Source organism: Acomys russatus, chromosome 18, assembly GCF_903995435.1.
Source record: "Acomys russatus chromosome 18, mAcoRus1.1, whole genome shotgun sequence".
Classification (NCBI taxonomy): Eukaryota; Metazoa; Chordata; class Mammalia; order Rodentia; family Muridae; genus Acomys; species Acomys russatus.
The window spans coordinates 51,493,108-51,513,983 of record NC_067154.1 but is presented as its reverse complement, the minus strand read 5'-3'; positions in this window follow the sequence as shown (position 1 = coordinate 51,513,983).

The following is a 20,876-nucleotide window of genomic DNA, read 5'->3' as shown; positions in this document are numbered from 1 at the left end:
ATATTATATTTTATCATTGTGCATCAAAAGCCTGTTTATTTTCTAATCAAGACAGAATTTGAATGGATTCAAATGAGGTGGAAAGTGAGGATGAGCTGGGAAATGTAGAGGGTGAGGAAAATGCAATCAATATATATATATGTATATATACATAGATGCATATATATCATATATCTTTTATCAATAAAAGTAAGTAAATAAAAGAAAAATTCCACAATATGTTAATGCAGAGCAAAAATCATACATATATAGAGATTATCTATATCAAAAGTAAGAATCATGTTAATGTTGAGGTGGATAATGTGTGGGTGCTTATTTAGGATGTCATGTGAGTGCTTGGTAACTATGGCTGACATTATCACCCACCATGGGACACACAGCACAGTAGGATCAATATCCCTGGAAAAGTTTAAGTTTCAAAATTTAAAGAATTGTTTTGTATTAAATGAATGTATGCACAGATATAGCATTGTAAAATGTAAAATTCTCAATAAAAGTGGCATTTGTGTATCTGTTTTTCCATCTAGGAATTACTGAAGTACATCAATTTTTGCTCAGTTTTAATACCAATATACTATCTCTCTCTTCTACCCTAATTTCAGATTTTCTATGAATATCTGTAAGTATAGCCTAGATTCCCTGTACCTATGGTAACCGAAGAGCCTAAACATGCATCATGAATGTGGACTAAATTCAAGAAATGTCACACTGAAGCATAAATGCACATTGCATGGGATGTGGATGCTCACATCAGAACCATGGAAATAAGAGAGAACCAACAAGCTCAGAGATTTTGAAAGTTCATGATGTATTTTTAATTTCAAAAGCTTTTAAATATACAGCAATGTGATCAATTCTGTGTCCTACTTTTTTTTTTTTTTTAGCTGTCAGCATCTTACTAACAGCTGATAGGAGAACATCTCAAAGTTGTTTTTAATGAATAAAGTGTCTTGATTTGTAAAATCACATGCAGACAAATATTGAGGGATTATAAGGACTGCAAAGGTAACAGGCGGAGCTATGCTCCACAAAGTCGTCAGGATACGCAGTTCTCAGGGTTATGCCTCGCCTAGACAAATCCATCGTGGGTTTGATGACCAGCGGGCTACATTCCATGAGTTCTAGAGCTGTTTTGCTGTTCCTCTTGCATACACCCCAACACTAATGAATCAAGTTTGTACCCCAACTCTTTTCCTGTCCTCACTCTGGTGGTTCAATAAAAGTATCATAGGATCCAGAGAGCAGAAAGAATATTCAGAACCATGTCTAAGGTCTTAGTGTAGGGAAAAGCTTGATAGAAGAGAACTCTACCTATTCTTAATGTCTACTTAAATTTTTGTCTGAGAAATTATCTCTTGCTTAAATGTTTGTTTTATAATCCGGATGATGTTAGCAAGCATAAGTTTAAAAGGTTACATAGATTAAAAAAATGGCATTTTAGATACATCTTTTTGTCACCTGGGTTCCAACAGAGGAGAAAGAGCATTTCATATGTATCTGACAAAACCCTAATATCCTTAATGTATTTCACCTTTGCTACTTGTGTAGGATTTGACATAAGTGACTCTCAAAATGTTGTTAATTGTGTAAGTCAGTGTTAGGCTTCACACTTAAAAAAGGGATTAATATACAGTGTAGTAGAATTTCTTTTAGCTAATTGAATAGAATTTTTGTGCTGTTTCTACATCTGAATGTATCCTGGAAATGTCATTGATCCTAAATGTATATTTATTCATCATTTGGCAGGAGATGAATCAAAAAGAAAAATACTTGCATATTCTGGAATATTACACCATTATATTCTACTGCCCTGTATTTCTCCATTAGCTTCAAACTGCTATCTTTGATTTAAGTTATTTATCTTACTTTTCCATATTTTAGTAGAAAGAAAAAGTTAGATGTCCATGAAAAAACTCATTTAACACCCAGAGAGGAGACAATGAGACTAATAGCTTCATATTTTCATATCTTGAGATTAATTCCATTTGTTAACTTAGACATACAAAATTCAATTTTCAACATACCTCTCTAATATAGTTAGTTGTCATTTCCTCTGAAATGTTTTTAAACAGTGAAACTATAATAAAAGTAAAATTTATTTTCAAAGCATGTAGTTTCATCTCCAATCTCTTTTTATCTGAGGATCTAAGAGCTTTTCACAGCTTTTTATGATTTCCCAGAGGCCACATGAGTTGAAACTGTACTCATGTCTGTGACACAGCTGCCCTTTCTCTAATGAACACCAATAGATTTACCATTCTGGAGCAAAATTCTTGACCTGTTATTCTAAACATAAATCATTAACTTGTTGAGGAGTTACTATATAATACATTTTTCCATCCCAGCTGATTAGAAATATACCAAAAGGTGAAATGAAAGTAATTACTGTGAGATATAACTTTTAAACCTTTCAATAAGTATACAGTTAGGTATAAGCTTGGTTCTGATAATAGAGGACTTCTGTTATATTTTAATGATTCTTTGTTATTATCATAGTAATTTACATGTATGGTTTAATACAGTCGTCAAATGTCTTAGTCATTTGGTTGCATTTTTCCTTAAATATTAGAAAAACTTTTTCATAGTTTCTTAATAAAAATGTCATGCACCTTGAAAGGAAAAGAGTGAATCAGCTTTTCTCTCAATTCCCCTGGCACATGACACAGACTAAGCCCTTGACAGTCATTGTGCGTGATTATAGATAATATGACAAAAGGATGGCACACAGCAGAATATGCAGATAAGAAGATTTACTCCATATTAAAACACATCTGATAGTGTGAGGTAGAAAGGAATAGATGATCTTTTTGAATATACAAATATTATCCTGTAAAATGTTTGCAACTTTGGAAGCATAAAAATCTCTGCAATGGTAGTGAATACACAACAATAGGCATCATAAAATTTTTATCTTTTAGGAGCCAGGCCAATACTTATCATATATTTGCCTGCTCATTCTGTCAATAATGAGGAAATTTAACTAGAACAAGGAGCTGTATATTTCTTTCATTACTGTACTTAAAAATGTTCCGAACCTAGAAATAACTGAGTTGGAATATGGTCAAGTATTTAAAATCAGATTTGCTATTTCCTGCTTTAACAAGTGTTTGTTTTTCTTTAAAATGGTGTTTTATTGTGAATATATAAAGTATACTAATTTATTTAGTAATAAGCTACAGGTCACTACTTCAGATAGAAATATGAAGAAAGAGCTAACAAAAGGATAGACTACATAAGAATAGATCTGTAACAGGTAATATAATGAAAAGTCTATGAAAATTGAAGTCTTCTTCATGTTCATGCTAAATTCTACATATTAAGACTTTTTGTCATAGGAAAATTACGCCATTGAAAAGAGAAGAGAAAGGCCTGAGCACATTAGCATCACCTTGAAAATGATGACTAAAAACAATGGCTAGAGCTGAGATGTCTAAAAATGTGTAATTGAAACAGATTCACATATGTCCAGCTGAGAGTCCAGACTCTACAGGGAAGCTCTCTTGAAGCCAAAACAGTACTTTGGAGAGTATTAATACTTTGTTTCTCCAATATTAAGCAAAGATCAACTGTGACACTAATGGTCTTATAAAAATATATCTTATTTTGGGTATTAGTTGTATTATATGAATATAATAATTTTAAAATACTTACACACACATATATTTGTACAAAGCCTCATATATCTCATTTATTAAGAAGTATAGGTCACATTGAATAATATATTCATATTATCTCATTACATTAGAATTATATAGTGTACTGATGAATTAATTCATTATTTCCTTTTAAGGGTAGATTAATATGAGATTTTTTGAGTAATTTTTTTCTAGTTGTAATAACTTGGTTGAAAAAATATCATAGCTTTGTGATATTCAGGACATAATATTGGTATTCAGGTATGTGCACATACAAAGACTAAAATGATTTGGACACACAGAGGGAATGATCTATTATTTGAGTAATCAAAAACTAAAATTTTGTTCTATCTCATTCTATTTTTTTTAACTGAAAATTACTATATTCCACAAAAGAAATCCAACATAACTGTACTTTTGGAATACTCAATGGAAATCCCAGATTATAAAATAACACATTTTATTCTATTATTTATATACTATTCATTATATTTACTGTATAATTTATATTACATATGTGTAGCTATAATAAATAATACATATTCAATTTCAACATTTATTTATAAACAAGAATAATCCAAATACATTATTCAAATTCTAAATGCTGTTTAATTTATAAAAACTAGCTTATAAAGATAAAGATAGAACAGAAATTAAAAGAATGACCAACCAATCACTAGTCCACCCCGTCTGAGACAGACAACCCCTGAGACTATTAATGGTAGTCTGCTCTGACTTGAAAGATTCCTAGCATAACTATCTTCTGAAAGGCTTCATCTAGCAGCAGATGGAAAAAGATGCAGAGACCCAAAGCCAAACAATAAGCCGAGTTTCAGAGTCCTTGGGGAATAATGGGAAAAAGGATTGAGGGACCCAGAATGGTTAAGGATGCCACAAAAAGACCTACAGAGTAAACTAACCTGGGCCCATGGGGGCTCACAAAGACTGAACCACCAATCAAAAAGCATGCATGGGTTGAACCAAGCAATCTACACATATGCAGCAGATGTGCACCTTGGTTATCATGTGGGTCCCCTAACAATATGAGTAGGGACTGTCTTTTCCTCTGTTGCCTGCCTCTGGATCTATTTCCTCTAGCCAGGCTACCTTGATTGATCTCATTGAGAGACAATGTGCTTAGTCCTGCTGGACTTGATGTGTCAGGTTGGTTTGATACACATGGGGATCCTCCCCTTCTCTGAGAAGAGGAGGAAGAAGAAATGAGGAAGGGGGTAATGGCAGAATGGGAGTAGAAGAGGGATGGGGGCTCCAATCAGACTATAAAGTGATTAAAACACATCTTGAAATGTTCCAGTTTTACCTATATCTTTATTTTATCCCATTCCTCTCTTTCACACATAGTATTAACATAAGTTGTCATGATTTTTTGAAAACAGGAAATAGATTTGGAAGAGAGATCTACCATCAGTTACTTATCCTTTCCTTATACATGCCTAGCATGAGTACTTTGATATTCACATTCATAAATGACACCCATCAAAGTGGACATATATCATGGGCCTAGTTGGATATTACAGGTAAAATTAAAGCTTTCTTTATAAAAATTTTTACAGTGGTTGGGGAAAATGGGTGTTTCATATTGCTGTGTAGGGATTTAAATAACTTATATGTATCTCTTTATTAAATATTTAGAGTCAAGAAGAGTTCAAAGTCTTTCTCATATGGAGCTCCTGTGTAGTTCATAATCAGCCAATGCTTATAACCCTGTGTAGAAAATAATTATCAAAATATTAAATGAAATTTCATGACAAAATAATCAAATTAAACAGTACGGATAAGCCCAAAGGTTGCTAAATTTAGAGAAATGGTGATTCGTATATTCCTAGTTCAATGGCATTAGCTTTTAAAAGCATAGTAGCAGACAATTGTTCATAACATTACAAACAAATAACCATGTAAGAATTTGGAAATGCCAGTATATCAATCATATTTTGTTAATTTTATGGGTGGTAACTTATATTTCATAGAAATGAATATTGTTACTTATATAAGCAGTGTATTCTAATATGTATTGCATAATTACAACAGTGAAAAATATATCAATAAGATGTTCTTCAGCATTATATTCTAAAAAATAATGCATTCAAGTCACAGTCCTCTAATAAGCAATAAAATAGTAATTAATTATGTATGATACAATTTAGATCAATCACCAGGAACACTACTGATTACATTATATATATATATATGTCTACTTTTATAATAATTATTTTTAAAATGTTTAAAATAGAAGGAAAGAATAACTTTTAAAAACTGTTGAAGGATACATGTAGCAGTGGGCAAGTGAGCATGAATACGAATAGGGACATGAAGAGTCTTTGTGGTGATGGGCTACACCTCTGCAGAGAGTTTCTATTGCTAATGATGTTACCATTACAAAGTTTACAATGGTTCATCAAGGCTCCATTATTTCTAAACTATGTTCATAAATTTGTAACTCTAAATATATTCAGTATATTAATTTATTTTAAAAAGCAAAGACCATGCATAGAATGGAACTAGGTACCCTACACAGTTGTAGCCAATGGGCATCTCAGGCTTCATGTGGATCCCCTTGTAAGGGGAACAGGAGTTTTCTCTCACATAGACTCTGTTGCCTGATTTTTTGATCACTAACCCTTGGCAGGGCTTGCTCACCAAGCCATAGGGGTATAGGGCATCTATGTCCTGATGGGACATGATGAGTTGGGGAGGGTTCCCCTTTTCTGAGGGATAGGGGATAGGGTAAAAAGAAGGAAGGGTGGGACCAGGAGGAGAGAAGGGGTTCTAAGATTGAGATCTATATATAATAAATAACTAGGCTTATTTTTTAATTTTTTCCTTAAACCAATCTTATTTTCATTAATAAAATTATTTCTGTTGATATTCATTAACATGTAAGCAGTTAATTTTACAACCTGGTTGGATAACTTATACTTTCGAAGTTTTCTTTAAACAACTATAAAAAATAATATATTTGCTACTTGTGTCAAATTTCTACTTAAGGATATGTGGTTCTATTCTACTTTCACTTTCACTTCTTTCACTTAAAAACATTTAACACTAGTTTTGAAAAATACTATAGAAATCTAAATAGTGATTAATGTTGATCAAATAGAATCTTCGTCTTTATGAATCTCCACTCTGTGCAATGCACTAGCTAAAGATCAACCATCTAGTATAGGACTAGAAGTGTTTCCTTAAAATATTTGTCAAGAGATGCCATTTTTAAAAATGTTTCTTTTATTTTGAGATTGTAATTATGCCCTTTTCCCTTTCTCTTTCTTCCTTCCAACACTCCTGCTATATTTCTCCTTACTCACTTTCAAATTTATGGTCACATTTCTTATTGATTGTTGTTAATCCGTATATGGCACAGTTTAAAGTTTCTATTCTTAATTTATATATTCCCTTTACATCCCAATTATAACCACCTCGCTACTCGTCTTCTGGTCCCTCCCTCTCACCTTCTTTCCCCTATCTCCCATTCCCTTAACCTCAGAAAAGGGGACAAAACAAGTACCATCATCTCACCCCAGCCCATGAAGTTGTATCAATACAGAGCTCCTCCTCATCCACTGAGGCCAGGAAGGAAGCCCTGTTAGAGCAAAGTGATCAAAATCAGGCAGCAGAGTCCATGCCATAGACAGCACCTGCTAAACTTTCTAGGGGACCCACATGAAGATTAAACTGTCCTTGATTGCATATGTGTAGGGAGCCTAGGTGCAGCCCATTCATGCTGTTTGGTCTATGTTAGTTGACTCTGTTAGTCTTCTTGTACCATTCATATCCTCTCTGGCTTCTACTATATTTCTTACCCATTCTTCCACAAAGCCTAATGCTTGATTGTGAATCTCAGCATCTGATTCGATCAGCTGCTCTGTAGGGTAACTCAGAGAATGGATAAATTATGTTTCTGTCAGTACATATAGCAGAGTATTTGTAATCGTGTCAAGGGTTAGTTCTTTCCCATCGGGTGGGTCTCAGGTTGTGGGGATATCTACCGCTAGCTGAGCTGAGCAAGAGACAGAGGAGGTCACTTTCTAACCAGGCAAGACCAATAGTGGTGAGAGTGGAAGGCACAACAATCTACCTACAAAACCTATCCAAAATATACTCTGCCTACAAGATGTCCAGAGATAGAGATAGAGTAGAGACTGAGGGAATTAACAACCAATGCCTGGCCCAATACGATGCATTTTAAACTTCAAAGAATGGCCTAAAATGTTTTATGAAATTCTCTAACCATTATGCTACTCATTAGCCTTATGATGCTAAATTAAGATTATGGTGGGGGTTAAATCATATGAGTAAAGTGTTGGATTATACAGAGAAAATAGGTGGTAAAATCTACTGGGATAAAAACAGTAAGCAGAAAAGAAAAAGAACAAAACGGAAATGGTTAATGAAAACAGTAGGCCAGCATTACTAGAGGAAATTTATCATATGAAAACTAATCATGAGAGATGATGCAATAGCAATATATAATGGGGGTCGAAGCTGATTTACTTTGATGGTTAAAATTAAAGTTTGTCAATTGTTCTAAAGGCAATGAAAATCTATGGGCAACTTTGAAAGATGGTACATATTTAAAATTTGATCAACTTAAAATAAATTACATTGTAACTCTATCACAATGGCTATAAGACAGGATTGGAAACTGATGGGTAAGTCCTTTGATACTACAGTAACTTAGTAAATAGGTTGGCTCCTGAAAGAAGTAATAAGAATCAGTAAGAAAGGGAAGAGGGTTGGCCGCATGCAATGTATGCAACAGCTATATCTGTTACTCTGAATTCTTTGGTATAAATAAATATAGAAATCATAAATGGACTGATAGTACTATAATATGATTTCTCTGATTGTGTTGAGTTGTCATATTTGTTTTAAAATAGACGAATAAATAAAAGTATGGAGAAGCTAAATGGCTTGTGTTGGATATTTTAAAATACTGAGGAACAATAAAAATTATAGTGGAAAATATATCTGGATTACAAGTAATTATTTGTCTGATATTTCAAAATTTGATGTGGTACTCATGCATTTGTATTCTTATTACTCTTTTGGGTCTTTCCTCTAAGGGCAGAAAAAATTATAAATAACAGTGTGTTGACATTACAGTTGTTCTTTTTGGCTTTCAGTATTTTTTCTGCATATTATCTCTAAAACTCTTACAATAATTTATAAATTAAATAAATATTTCTTTTTATGAAGAAGTTCCAGAATGCTGGAATGCCTATTTTTATATGTGTTATATTCCTTAAAAAATAAAGTTGAATGCTAATGAAGCAATCTAATGAATGAACTATCTTCCTATTTTTAATGATATAAAATGAGTACTTGAAAAAGAAAATATCACTCAAATACACCAGTGTCACAACACTAAGAATAGATTCAATTGTTATTAGGTATCATACTGTGCAATGATTTCTGATTTGAAATTTAGAAAATATGGAATGTAATTATTTTCATTTTCTTCCTTATTTTAAACTCCTCACCACTGAGGTAATCAATGCTCTATGTATTTGAAGGTATTTAGAACTGTATTAGAAATTCAGATCCTGCTCACTCAGTGATTCCTGTGGAAGAAACAGGAAAGATTGTAGGAGCCGGAAGGGTCAAGGGCAACACAAGAAACCCCACCGAATGAACAAATCTGAACTCATAGGGGCTAACTGGGACTGATCAAGGGCACCCACATTGGTCTAACCTAGGGCCCCTGCATATATGTTATTGTTCTGTAGCTTGGTGTTTATGTGGGACTCCAAGCAGAGGGACTGAGGGCTGTCTCTGACCCCTTTGCCTGCTTAGGTACGCCTTTCCTCCTCGTGGTTTGCCTTATCCAGCTTTCATATGAGGGACTTGCCTTGTCTTATTTCAGCCTGATTGGTTAATATCCCTGGGAGGCCTGCCTTTTTCTGAAGGTATATGGAGAAGGAGTGAATGGGGAGTGGGGAAGAGTCTGGGAAGGATGTAATATATGAGAGAATAAATTAATTAAAAACAAAGAAGTATCTTCCTCATGAATAAATAAAAACAGTCATAAAACCTGGAAAGCATAACATGAAACAAAATTAAAAAGGAATATCTCAGTTGGTTGTGGTTATGTGACTGAAGTCAGATGTAAAACCTTTCTGTTTCTAAAAAAATATATATATGAAATGAAAATAGAGGCCATGGTCTGGAGGGGAAGAATATTGTATTTGTAATCTCAAAATGTAAAAGAAATATTTTAAAGAATTATTAATTCAACATGAATTGATTAATTTTTTCCTAAATAAAAAAAATGGTAACATAGGAACACTTGTTTCTGTAATTTAGTTCATATACTGATGAGGTATATTTGTAGTCAAAATTTAAATTAAAATAAAACATTTTCTTTATCCATTCTGTTTTATTCCATAATAAATAAAATCAGAATATCCTGTGTGTGTAACCTTGTTTGTCCATGCCATTTTCTTCTTCTCCTTTTTCTTCAAAGTAGATGCAGAGATGCTTTTAATAAGTTTGCTTCTATTGTAACTTTTTTGTTCAAGGATCACAATCACCTTTGATTTCCTTTTTCAGAACCACCTGTTATTTGGCTTCCCTGCAAGAGTAACTCAATTCCTTCTCTTTTAAATGCTAGTCATTTCCAAGTAAAGACAATAGTGAAATAAAGTGATTAAAAACAAGGCTGAGACTGTTGGATGTATAAATTAGTATTAAAAGTTAACCATGCAGTATAGTTGAAGCAGAATTAGGATTTTTGTTTTTAAAGAAAGAAATGCTGGGATGGAAATATTGAGTTTTTCTTATCAAACAAGACACAAAGAACTTTGTGACCCAATCCTTTGTCTTTAGAATAGTCATTTCACACTATTCTTTAATCAAACAAGCTTAGAGTTAATAATTTTGAGTACAAAAGGCTCTATTTTATAAAAATTTAGCTATTTTATTTTTTATTTAAAATACTTGTCAAATACTATACCTTGGTTGTATTATTTTCCTCTCCTCAACTCTTCTTAGATCATTGCCCACTCAACTTCATGATATTTCTCTCTCTCAGTATGAAAACAAACAACAAACAGTGACATAACCAAGGCAAAGAAAAGAAGCACACAAAGCATACAGTGTCTCCTTTCCCGCTCATTGTTTATGGAATCACAACTGGCAGAGCCAGAAATGGAAATCAGTATGGTGGGCTCTCAGAAGAATGCAGTTCAATCTATCACAACACCTACCTGTTTCTCTCCAGGACCTGAAGGACTACACCTTCTCACTCCTGAGATGCTTGTTCATCCGTGATCATTGCTGCTCTATTCAAAATAGGCAGAAATTGGAAGCAGCATAAATGTCTTTCAACTGATGAATGCGTGATGAAAATATGAAATATCATTCAGTTCTTAAGGAGACAAAATGGACTGAGCTAAAAACAATCAACCTCTATGAAGAGACAAACATTGCAGGGTTTTCTTTGCACATGGCTGTTAATTTTTGAGCTTCTTTAGATACTTACGTTCGGTGTAGACTATCCAATGAGATTGGATAGCTCAGAATGGACACTGAATGAGGAGGGAATATCCACAGAAAAAGGAAATAGAATATAGGCCGTTTTATTTATTTAATCACAAAAGTAGATATCACTTGTTGATAAAAATAGTCTCCACTGTAGACAGCTTTAGAGAAACAGTGTTTAGATTTAAATTTTCAAGTGCAAAATTAATAGTGAATGTATAATGTGGATCATGGTTAAATGTTTCAAAAAATTGAGACATTCTTTGACAGGATAATTCATAACTATTTCCTTGCATCACCTTAGAAAACAATCAAAAACAACAAAAAAGCAGTAAGTAGTATTTGCCTTATATGGCTAAGTCAGTGCAGGAATCTGAAACGAGAAGAAGAAAGTCTTTAGTTCATGAGTGATGTAGGATTTGGGGACGACTTAAATATATGTAAATGATGTTTCTGGACTAAGATGCATCCGTTTTACCTTATTATAAGAAAGAAGAAAACAAATAAAACATAAATGTTTTATTAAAACAAAAAAGACACTGTAAAACAGGAAGACAAATTAACCATTGAACAAAGTACAAAGAAATAAATAAATTGTCCCATTAATGTATCACACCTAATTAAGCTTTGGAATACTGTTTCGATAAAGCGGAATAATGTGTTGGTACACTGAACTCATAATTAACTAAATACTGCACGTATACTTTAATGATTTTTCTCTTTTAAATGTAAATGTTATAAAAATAGATAAGATATTCTACTTTTTAATCTAGCATATATCTTGAAAGAATAACTAAGAAAAATTTAAAGTGGAAAATCCAAAGTGATACATTATAACCAGAAGCATTGCAGATTATGAAGTTGCCTTGTCCTTTCCACTATGAGAAGGACACTTTACGCTTTTTCCTCTTCTTGCGGCAAATTTTAATGCACAGTGTGGCCTAACTGGGTTAATTAATTTCATAGAGTGCTTTTCTAAAAAGATTGATGTATATTAAGATAAAACAATCTATTCTGTTTTGATAGCTTTCTTGTATATAGCTGTGCTGACTCCTTCATACAACATTTCTTTGTGTATTGTTTGGCCTTGCTGTTTTGTGTCTTATTACTATACCTACAGAGCTTATTCCTTTCTTTCTTTCATGCTACTGAATTTTTTTTCTGTTCCTAAAAATAACTCTATACAAACAATCTATAAGTTTTTATTTCAGTAATTTGTGAATAAAATTTTACAAATTTATTCTTTAAATAACTTTAAACTGAATATTTTCATATTTGCCTACCAGAAAATAAGACTAATAAAGAGATACAGAGGAGAGAGTTAAAGGAATGAAATCACAGAGAAGAAGGATAGGTGTTTACTCTTGCTTTACTAGTTTTCTCAAACAAAAGAGAAACTAAAGAATATATACAGTAAATGTGGAATGGCAACCTGAGCTCTAAATCTTTATGTTGCCCTAAGATATTTTTGAAATGAGCCATTTCAAATGTTAAAAAAAAAAAAAAAAAAAAAAGAAAAGAAAAGAATAGCTTACAACGTGAGTGACAGATAGATTCCCTACTCCTATTGTTATCATTAGTTCTCTGAGAACTTCATAGTGTACATGCTTAACTTCTCCATCTTCTCCCAACTTATTCTAGGTCACATCCTGTTGCTCCATCCACACAAGTTTATGTCTTTTCTTTTTACACAGGAAGTAAAATTGTGCCACCCATAAATGCTTGGACATACGGCGCTCCTATGGAGCAGGGTTTTCCTTTTCTGTTTGTCTCGTTTGTTTTGTTTTGAGACAGGGTTTTTCTGTGTAGCCTTGGGTGTCCTGGGCTCACTTCATAGACCAGGCTGACCTTGAACTAACAGCAGTCTGCCTGTCTCTGCCTCCTGAGTGCTGGGATTACAGATGTGCACCACCATGCCGGGTAGGAGCATATTTTTCTTAACTGTGGCTACACTCCTAATTTTTCTGTCTTTCTGATTTCATGAAGGTAACAATTACCAATAGCTACTTTATTAGAGGAGGAATTTTATGCCACTTCTACTCTCCATGCTGTAATTGTGTCTGGATTGACTTGTGTGCGTGATTTGTGTATGCCATCATAAAGCTTGTGGTAGTAGTCTGTGAGTTACTGCAAAAAGAAGCTTCTCTCACAGGGACTAATTTAAGGTATAAGAGTAAGATAGCAGTATGAACATTTAACAATGAAATAATTATGCTTACCAGTATACTCTATGACCTGTACAGTTCCTGGTTCTTTGTCTTGAGAATTGTGGACGTGTAAGCTGATGTAGCTATTATGAAAATTTGAGTAGATATTCTCCAAAAGGCTATAAATATATACCATGATTCACATAAGCCATTCTCAGGCATATGGTCTCATCAAGCCACATCTTACTATAGAAATATCAGTTCATCCATGTTTGCTTCTGTTCTCTATTCAATATCCAAGAAACAGATACAACCTAGCTGATAATCAGGCAATGAATGGGTAGTGAAAATGGAATCCATTTAGGCAATTGGATACTTTTTATATACTAAGAAAAATGAAATTATGAATCTCACATGGGAATGGGTGAACTTTTCTAAGATAGTGAACACAGACCCAGAAAGACAAACATTTTGTTCTGTTTTTGTCATTTCCAAAAGTTAATATGTTTGTTTCATTTGGCATATAAATGGAGATCAGTAAATTATTAAGAGCCATCAAGAAATTTTCAGGGGAAGGGAAATAGAACATAGTGGTAGAAAGATTTATATTTAAGTGAAGACATGAGAAGATTTAAATACATAAGAATAAAGAAAATTCAAGAATGTCACATAGAAACACAATACTGTAGAAGATTCTCAAAAAATTTGTATACACACATATAAAAATGTAAAAACTTGTTCAGCTTTACTGGGCAATAGGATATCATATAATTTCAAACATTACCGTTTATGTCAATATTCTTGGTTCCTCTTCAAAATTTACCAATATGACTTTATTCATGAAGACACCTCATATTTTAATGAAAGTGAATTGAGAAACCAGGCTAGTAGTGACTTAGAAGCTTCAATTACAACATTAAGCATTCATATTGCAAGAAAGTAATATGTAAGCTATCATAGGAGAAATGTATTCACTAGTCATACCCAGCTCTTAAAATTCAAGCTATAATAATGAATGGGTTGACAAGATATGCCCTCTAGTTTTCTAGTGGCATGAACAATATGGGAGTAGCCAATTACTCTCTGAGTGCATTTGAGGCCTACTCAAAATTTTAAATCCATACTTGAAAAATTGGATTTTGCCATAGTCATGCTTAACTTGTCTCAAAGAAAAAATATATTTACTGCCCATCAGCAATGCTCAATTTGAAATATCTTTAAAATACCTTATATAGTAATTGAGGCAGTATAAAAGTGTTCATTTTGTGCTAAAGCATTAATGTTGATATAGAGTCCTATTTAATAAATTTGATACTATGTCTTCTATACTTATAAATAAAAAATACTTAATATCTACAAAATAAAGCAAGTACTTATTTTGTTCCAAGGTATCATAGCCTTCTTTCTGTCATACTGAGGTTGTGAAAGTAAATTGTCATATTTGTATGTGTTCACATAAACTACATATTATAGTGCTCTGTGATCTCAGAGTCTAAAGACAACAAGAAACAGCAAGAGGTCAACACAAATGAAATAACCTATTACAAAATCATAGCTCTTAATAGTTTTTCTCAACTATTAAGAAAAACAATTGTAAGAGATCTTGTAATTTAATATAATTTTCATTAAAATAATTGTACAAATTCGAAAAAAGTGAGACATGAAGGAATTATTCATCGTACCCATACCTTCAAGGTTCAGGTATCTTTGAGGAACAGGGGGTGAAAACATGTTAAGATGAATAATGACTTTTAGGAAATAGTGTCTTACAGACACAACAGGATTGATGCTGTATTCACTCACAGAGACTGTGGCACATAAAGGTAATCCCCCTCAGGAACAGTCATAGGGGAGGGGAATAATGGGAAAATGGGAGGGAGGGAAGAATGGGAGGATACAAGGGTTGGGATAAACATTGAGATGTAACAAGAATAAATTAATTTTAAAAAAAGAAAGTAAAACACAATATATGTATAGAAACATGAAAAAAAAAAAAAAAAAAAAAAAAAAAGGACAGCACTAATTCAAGCAAAACTGGTTCCAGAACTAAGAGGGAGAGCAGATGCATGATCCTATTCCTAACTATGGAACTAGTCTACTTGTTACTTACTTGAAAACAAAAAATCAGTTTCCCCCAGAGAAGTATCACTTCTTATATCAACCACATTCCAGAGTAGGGCCAGTGACTGAAATTGGGTAACACAAGACAAGTTCAATGGTATTTTGTGCACTTTTTGATACATGTTATTTTGTTTGGGTATATTTTACCATATTGCTCTTATTTCTAAACATTTATAATTTTTCTTTTGTGTCACATTTTTGCTTATTTCTTCTTGTCTTTCTTTCTCCGTTATTTCATCATTTATATTTCTCTTCTGTAAACCCAAGGAAGGAGAAAGAATGAAACATAAAGCTCTTAGATATGAGGTAGGTAGTGTATGGGAGGGGTTGTGGTAGTGTAAACCATGACCAACTTATATGTATTAAAATTAATAAAACTAAATCAAAATAGCAAAATTATTTAAATATATCCCAAAATCTGCAACAATAGTCAGCATATCATGAAAATTAAATTTCACATTTAATTAGCTATATTTACTTTATTTTAGACACTTATATTTGCATTTTATATTTTCCACATAGTGCCTGGTGGCACTCAGAAGAAGGATAATAGGTCACCAAGAAGAGACTTGATACCCTATGAGCATGTACAGAGGGAAGAGGCCCCCCTCAGTCACAGTCATAGGGGATGGGAATGGGGGAGAAGCAGGAAGGAGGGAAGAATGGGAGGATACAAGGGATGGGCTAACAACTGAGATGTAATTTGATAAGTTAATAATAAAAAAAATAAAAATAATCTCTGACGCAGGATAGTAAAATGAAGTTTTGTGAATTGAAAATAGGTACTATGGGCAGAGTGATAGAAAATAAGTTTACTAAAAAGCAGCAATAATTCTTTTTATAAAAAGGAAGTTTTTTCTGTATATGTACTCAATGAATGTTCATTAATGTGAAATACCCTATCCTTCATTTCAAATATGTAATTAAATTTGTATAACTAAAAAAAAAATTAACACTGATGATGTGTGTGGACTAGACTATGAGGAATGGAGGGTAAGAGTTTGTTAAAACAGGCTTACACTTTCTAGGTAACTCAAAAGAGTAAGAGTCTGCTAAAACAGGCTTACACTTTCTAGGTAACTCAAAAGAGTAAGAGTCTGCTAAAACAGGGTTACACTTTCTAGGTAACTCAAAAGAGTAAGAGTCTGTTAAAACAGGCTTACACTTTCTAGGTAACTCAAAAGATACCTTGAAAATATTCTCAATATGTTTATGAAGTAAAATGTATAATAGTCATTTTCTTAAAATAACAGAGTGTATCTGTTGGAGTGAAGCCAGCAAAGTCATCAAAAATTATGTTTATTGTTAAGGAAAGATGCTTCAGCTGTCAAAAAGTGGAGTTCTCTATGTGAAATAGACTCATTAAAATAGAATCATTAGTTGACACCTGAATATGGAAGTTCACTACGGGAAAATTTAAAATTCAACAAAATTCTTTACGATATTTTTATCTTTAATATAACAACTAGTAAGAATAGTTTTTTTTTCCTCAAATCTTTGTTACTTAAGAAGGGGGATTAAAATGTAGAAGAGTATAGCCAGTCACAATCCAATATGCTTGAAGAAGAAAAGAAAAACTGGTGTTTTGCAGAACACTTTAATGCAGAATATGTATTCAAGAACAACAAATCGATCATGCTGAAAATTCTAAGAAATATTGAAAATTTACAGCGTTTCAGGCTGAGGTAACAGATTGTCCTGAGGGGAGTAAAATGTTCACATCTGAAGATGCCTTATGTATCATCAAAGATTTATACAGAAGGAAAAAACACTATGCAACCAAAATTGATATCTGTAAACATTTCAGAGGATAGAAACTCTTTTAATACATACTGTATATCAATTCTCAATTCCAACATGGTAAAGGCTTTATTTCTCTGGAGTATATGTAGAAAAGTTAGATAGTATTCAATTTTCAGCTTACTTTAAACTTTTCTAAGTTCAAATATAATAATAAATGCAATTGAGAAGGCAGAAATAAGACTAGAAAAAGAGAAAATTTACATTCAGTTTATAAAATTTTATTTTTACTCTCACAAAAGTGTAGCTTTGGCCTCTCAGTAAATTTGGTAAAGATGTATTTCAAAATAAAATAAATGTTGCAATAGTATTTGAGATTTTTCGATATGGAGCTTAAAAATGGATCATTGTGGTTTTGTTAATAAATACTACATGTAATTTATTTCAGCTATATATAACCAACACTATATCCAGAGCTGTGAAACAGTCTTCAACTCAATAATGTAAGGACGAATATAAAATTATTATAAATTGTTTTTGTGTAAATTAATTTTCCTTCTTTTATATTTTACTAGCTTATTATTTAAAATAATGACATACCTTGTTATTTTAAATAAGAAAAGAAGATTTTTATAAGACACATTAAGTATACTAGTTTACTTTATGTTACTGGGAAAAAATACTGACCAAAACCAGCTAGTGTATTGAAGCATTTTTTTGTTTACAAATTATAGTCCATCATCCAGGAAAGCCACTCCAGGAAATCAAGGTAGGCAACATGGAGGAAGGAACTGAAGAAAAAAGGTGAAAGGATGTAGCTGAATATATTAATTCTACGTGCTTCCTCTACGTCTTCTATATAACGTAGGGCCACTTAAGTTGGGGTGCTACTACCTCAAACAGAGGGAATACTTCCCTATGAATCACTATTTAAAAGACTGCTTGCCAGAGATGACCACAGACCTCTTATGGAGAAAATTCATCAGTTGAAATTTTAACTTCCTAGATTATTGTAAGATGTATATAGTTTAAAACATTGACACACTTATATAGACAAATATGAGAATTCCTTTAACATTTATATTTGTACTGGAAATGATTTTCAAGGTATTGTAGGACAAGATTAACCGAAAATAGTGTTTTACCATATGTTTCTTTAACTCTCTCTGTGTTGTCCTGTCTATCTGTCTCTCTGTCTCTGTCTTTCTCTGTCTCTCTCTCTCTCTTTCTCTCATCTATACACTCTTATGATATTTATATAAAAGAGAAATATTTGCACTTAATGGTTCCTACCTGAATTCTCTTTGCTATTAAAAAAGAGGTAAAAGTGAGGAAAATTATATAATGTTGTATCAAACTGGTATTGAGAAATTAATTTGTTCCTTAACGTAAGAAAAATTGAGCTAATCAAGAAATTAAAAAGATTGAAAATCTTTTGCTCCAACTCGAATGGGAGGTCTTGCACCCAGGTGCACATGGGAAGCACTGACTGCAATTGTCTCCCTGGGTTTAACAATGGGAATGTATTTGAAGAGGAGACATGGAGATTCTAGGAATAATTTGAGTGTTTATTGGGGTGGATGCAATAAATATATGTTTTATACACATGTAAAATTATGAAAAAATAAACCAAATATATTTAAAATATTTTGCCACATAGGTTGTCTTTCGCTCTAAGTACAACAGACCAATGTTTTATCAGTCAAACGGATTCATTTCAAAGAAAGATATATGTCTTTAATACAAATAATGAAATCTCAGAGTCGCTTTTATTTGCATTCCCCTGATAACTAAGGACTTGAGCATTTCTTTAAGTGTTTCTTGTCCATTTGACCTTCTTCTATTGAGAATTCTATGTTTAGCTCTGTGCCCCATTTTTAATTGGATAATTTCATCTGATAGTGTTTAATTTCTTGAGTTTTTATATATTTTGGATAGTAGCCCCTTTGTCAGAGTTAGGATTGATGAAGATCTTTTCCCAGACTGTACACTGTCATTTTGACACCTACAAGACAGCTAAGATAAAAATGTAAAGTGACAGCACATGCTCGTAAGGATGTGGGGAAAAGGTAACACTCCTTCATTGCTGGTGGGAGTCCAAACTTGTACAACAATTTTCAAAATCAATCTGGTGCTCTGTCATAAAATTTGGGAATACTGCTACCTCAAGACCAAGCTACACTTGGGCATATACCTGAAAGATGCTCCTCCATACAAAAAAAGGACATTTGCTCAACTATGTTTAAAGCAGCTTCATTCTTAATAGCCAGAATCTGGAAACAACCTAGATGTCCTTCAATGGAAGAATAGATTAAGAAACCCAGCTACATTTACACAATGGAATACTACTCAGCTATTAAAAACAGAAAATTTTGAAATTTGCAGGAAATTGGATGAAACAAGAAAAGATCATTCTGGAAGAGGTAAACCAGACCCAGAAAACATTGGTACATACTCACTTATAAGTGGCTATTAGGCCAACATTGATGTCTTCTGAGAGACTCCACCCACTAGAGGATCTGGACAGAAGCTGCGACTAGCACTGGACTTTGGGAGGAGCTCTGAGAGTGACATGGAAGAATGAGGGGATGAAAGATGCACAAGGTCCCCATAAGGAGACAATCAAGGGCTAAAGATCTGGAGCCATGGAACTTTGCACAAACTGTAACACCAACCAAGGACAATGAAGTCAGCAAACCTAGACACCCTCTTCAAACATAGCCAAAACATAGCTCAAAACAGAGTTCAAAACATAGCTCATTCTCCATGATTGTGGGGGAAGCAGGGCCTGCCTCTGAAATGAACTCTGATGCCTCATATTTGATCACTTCCCCTTGATGGGGAGGCCTAGAAGCCATACAGAAAAAAAGGGAAGCAGAAATCCAGATGAGAACTGATAGGCTGTGGTCATATGGTGGTGAGGGAGGGAGGTCCCTTTCTGTCACAGCCTAGTAGATGGAATAATGTGAAAGATGGAGGGGGAATAGGAAGATACTAGTGAGGGGATTACAATTAGTATGTAATCTGAATAAATTATAATAAATTAAAATAAAAAACTGTGGAAAATAAATGTTAATACACAGCAAATATATACAAAATAAATCCTGCCCCATACATTTTATTTTAAAATGAAAACACACAAAAAAGTTATCAAATGCACTATTTTATTTACAATAACAAAATTTGCTTAGAAATATTTCCTTGGATAGTCATGCTTTTAGTTGATCATATCCCTTGAGTTATTTTTGAATTCATGTTAATCCAAGAAACATCCTAGAATAAATGTTTTGAAGGATAAAAGAGTTCATGCCCTCTTTATTTGAAATTGCAAATAAAATTGATGTCAAATCTTGAATGCAGTGACTTGTATTAGCCTCAAAGTTTATTGTCAGTGTAAAATTAAGGGTAAAAAAAATTAATAATAATGTAAAGAAAACAGAGGTTGATATTGTCAAAGGACTGCAAATCTAGGTAAATAAAAGATATTTACCTCCTCTATGAACTATTTTATTAACATGTATTGATTATACAAAAATATTGAGTATCATTATTTTCATATCTATTTTATGGTGTTCTGTATTTCCACCACAAGCCCTTGCTTCTGATATTTTTCTACAGCTGTAACAGCATACCATGTGGTACGAAATTCATATTGCTGGTATTAAGGTGTTAGAGTGTGCAGAGTTCATGGATACAGAGAAAAGTATGGCACCAGAAGGAGATGACATCTAATATC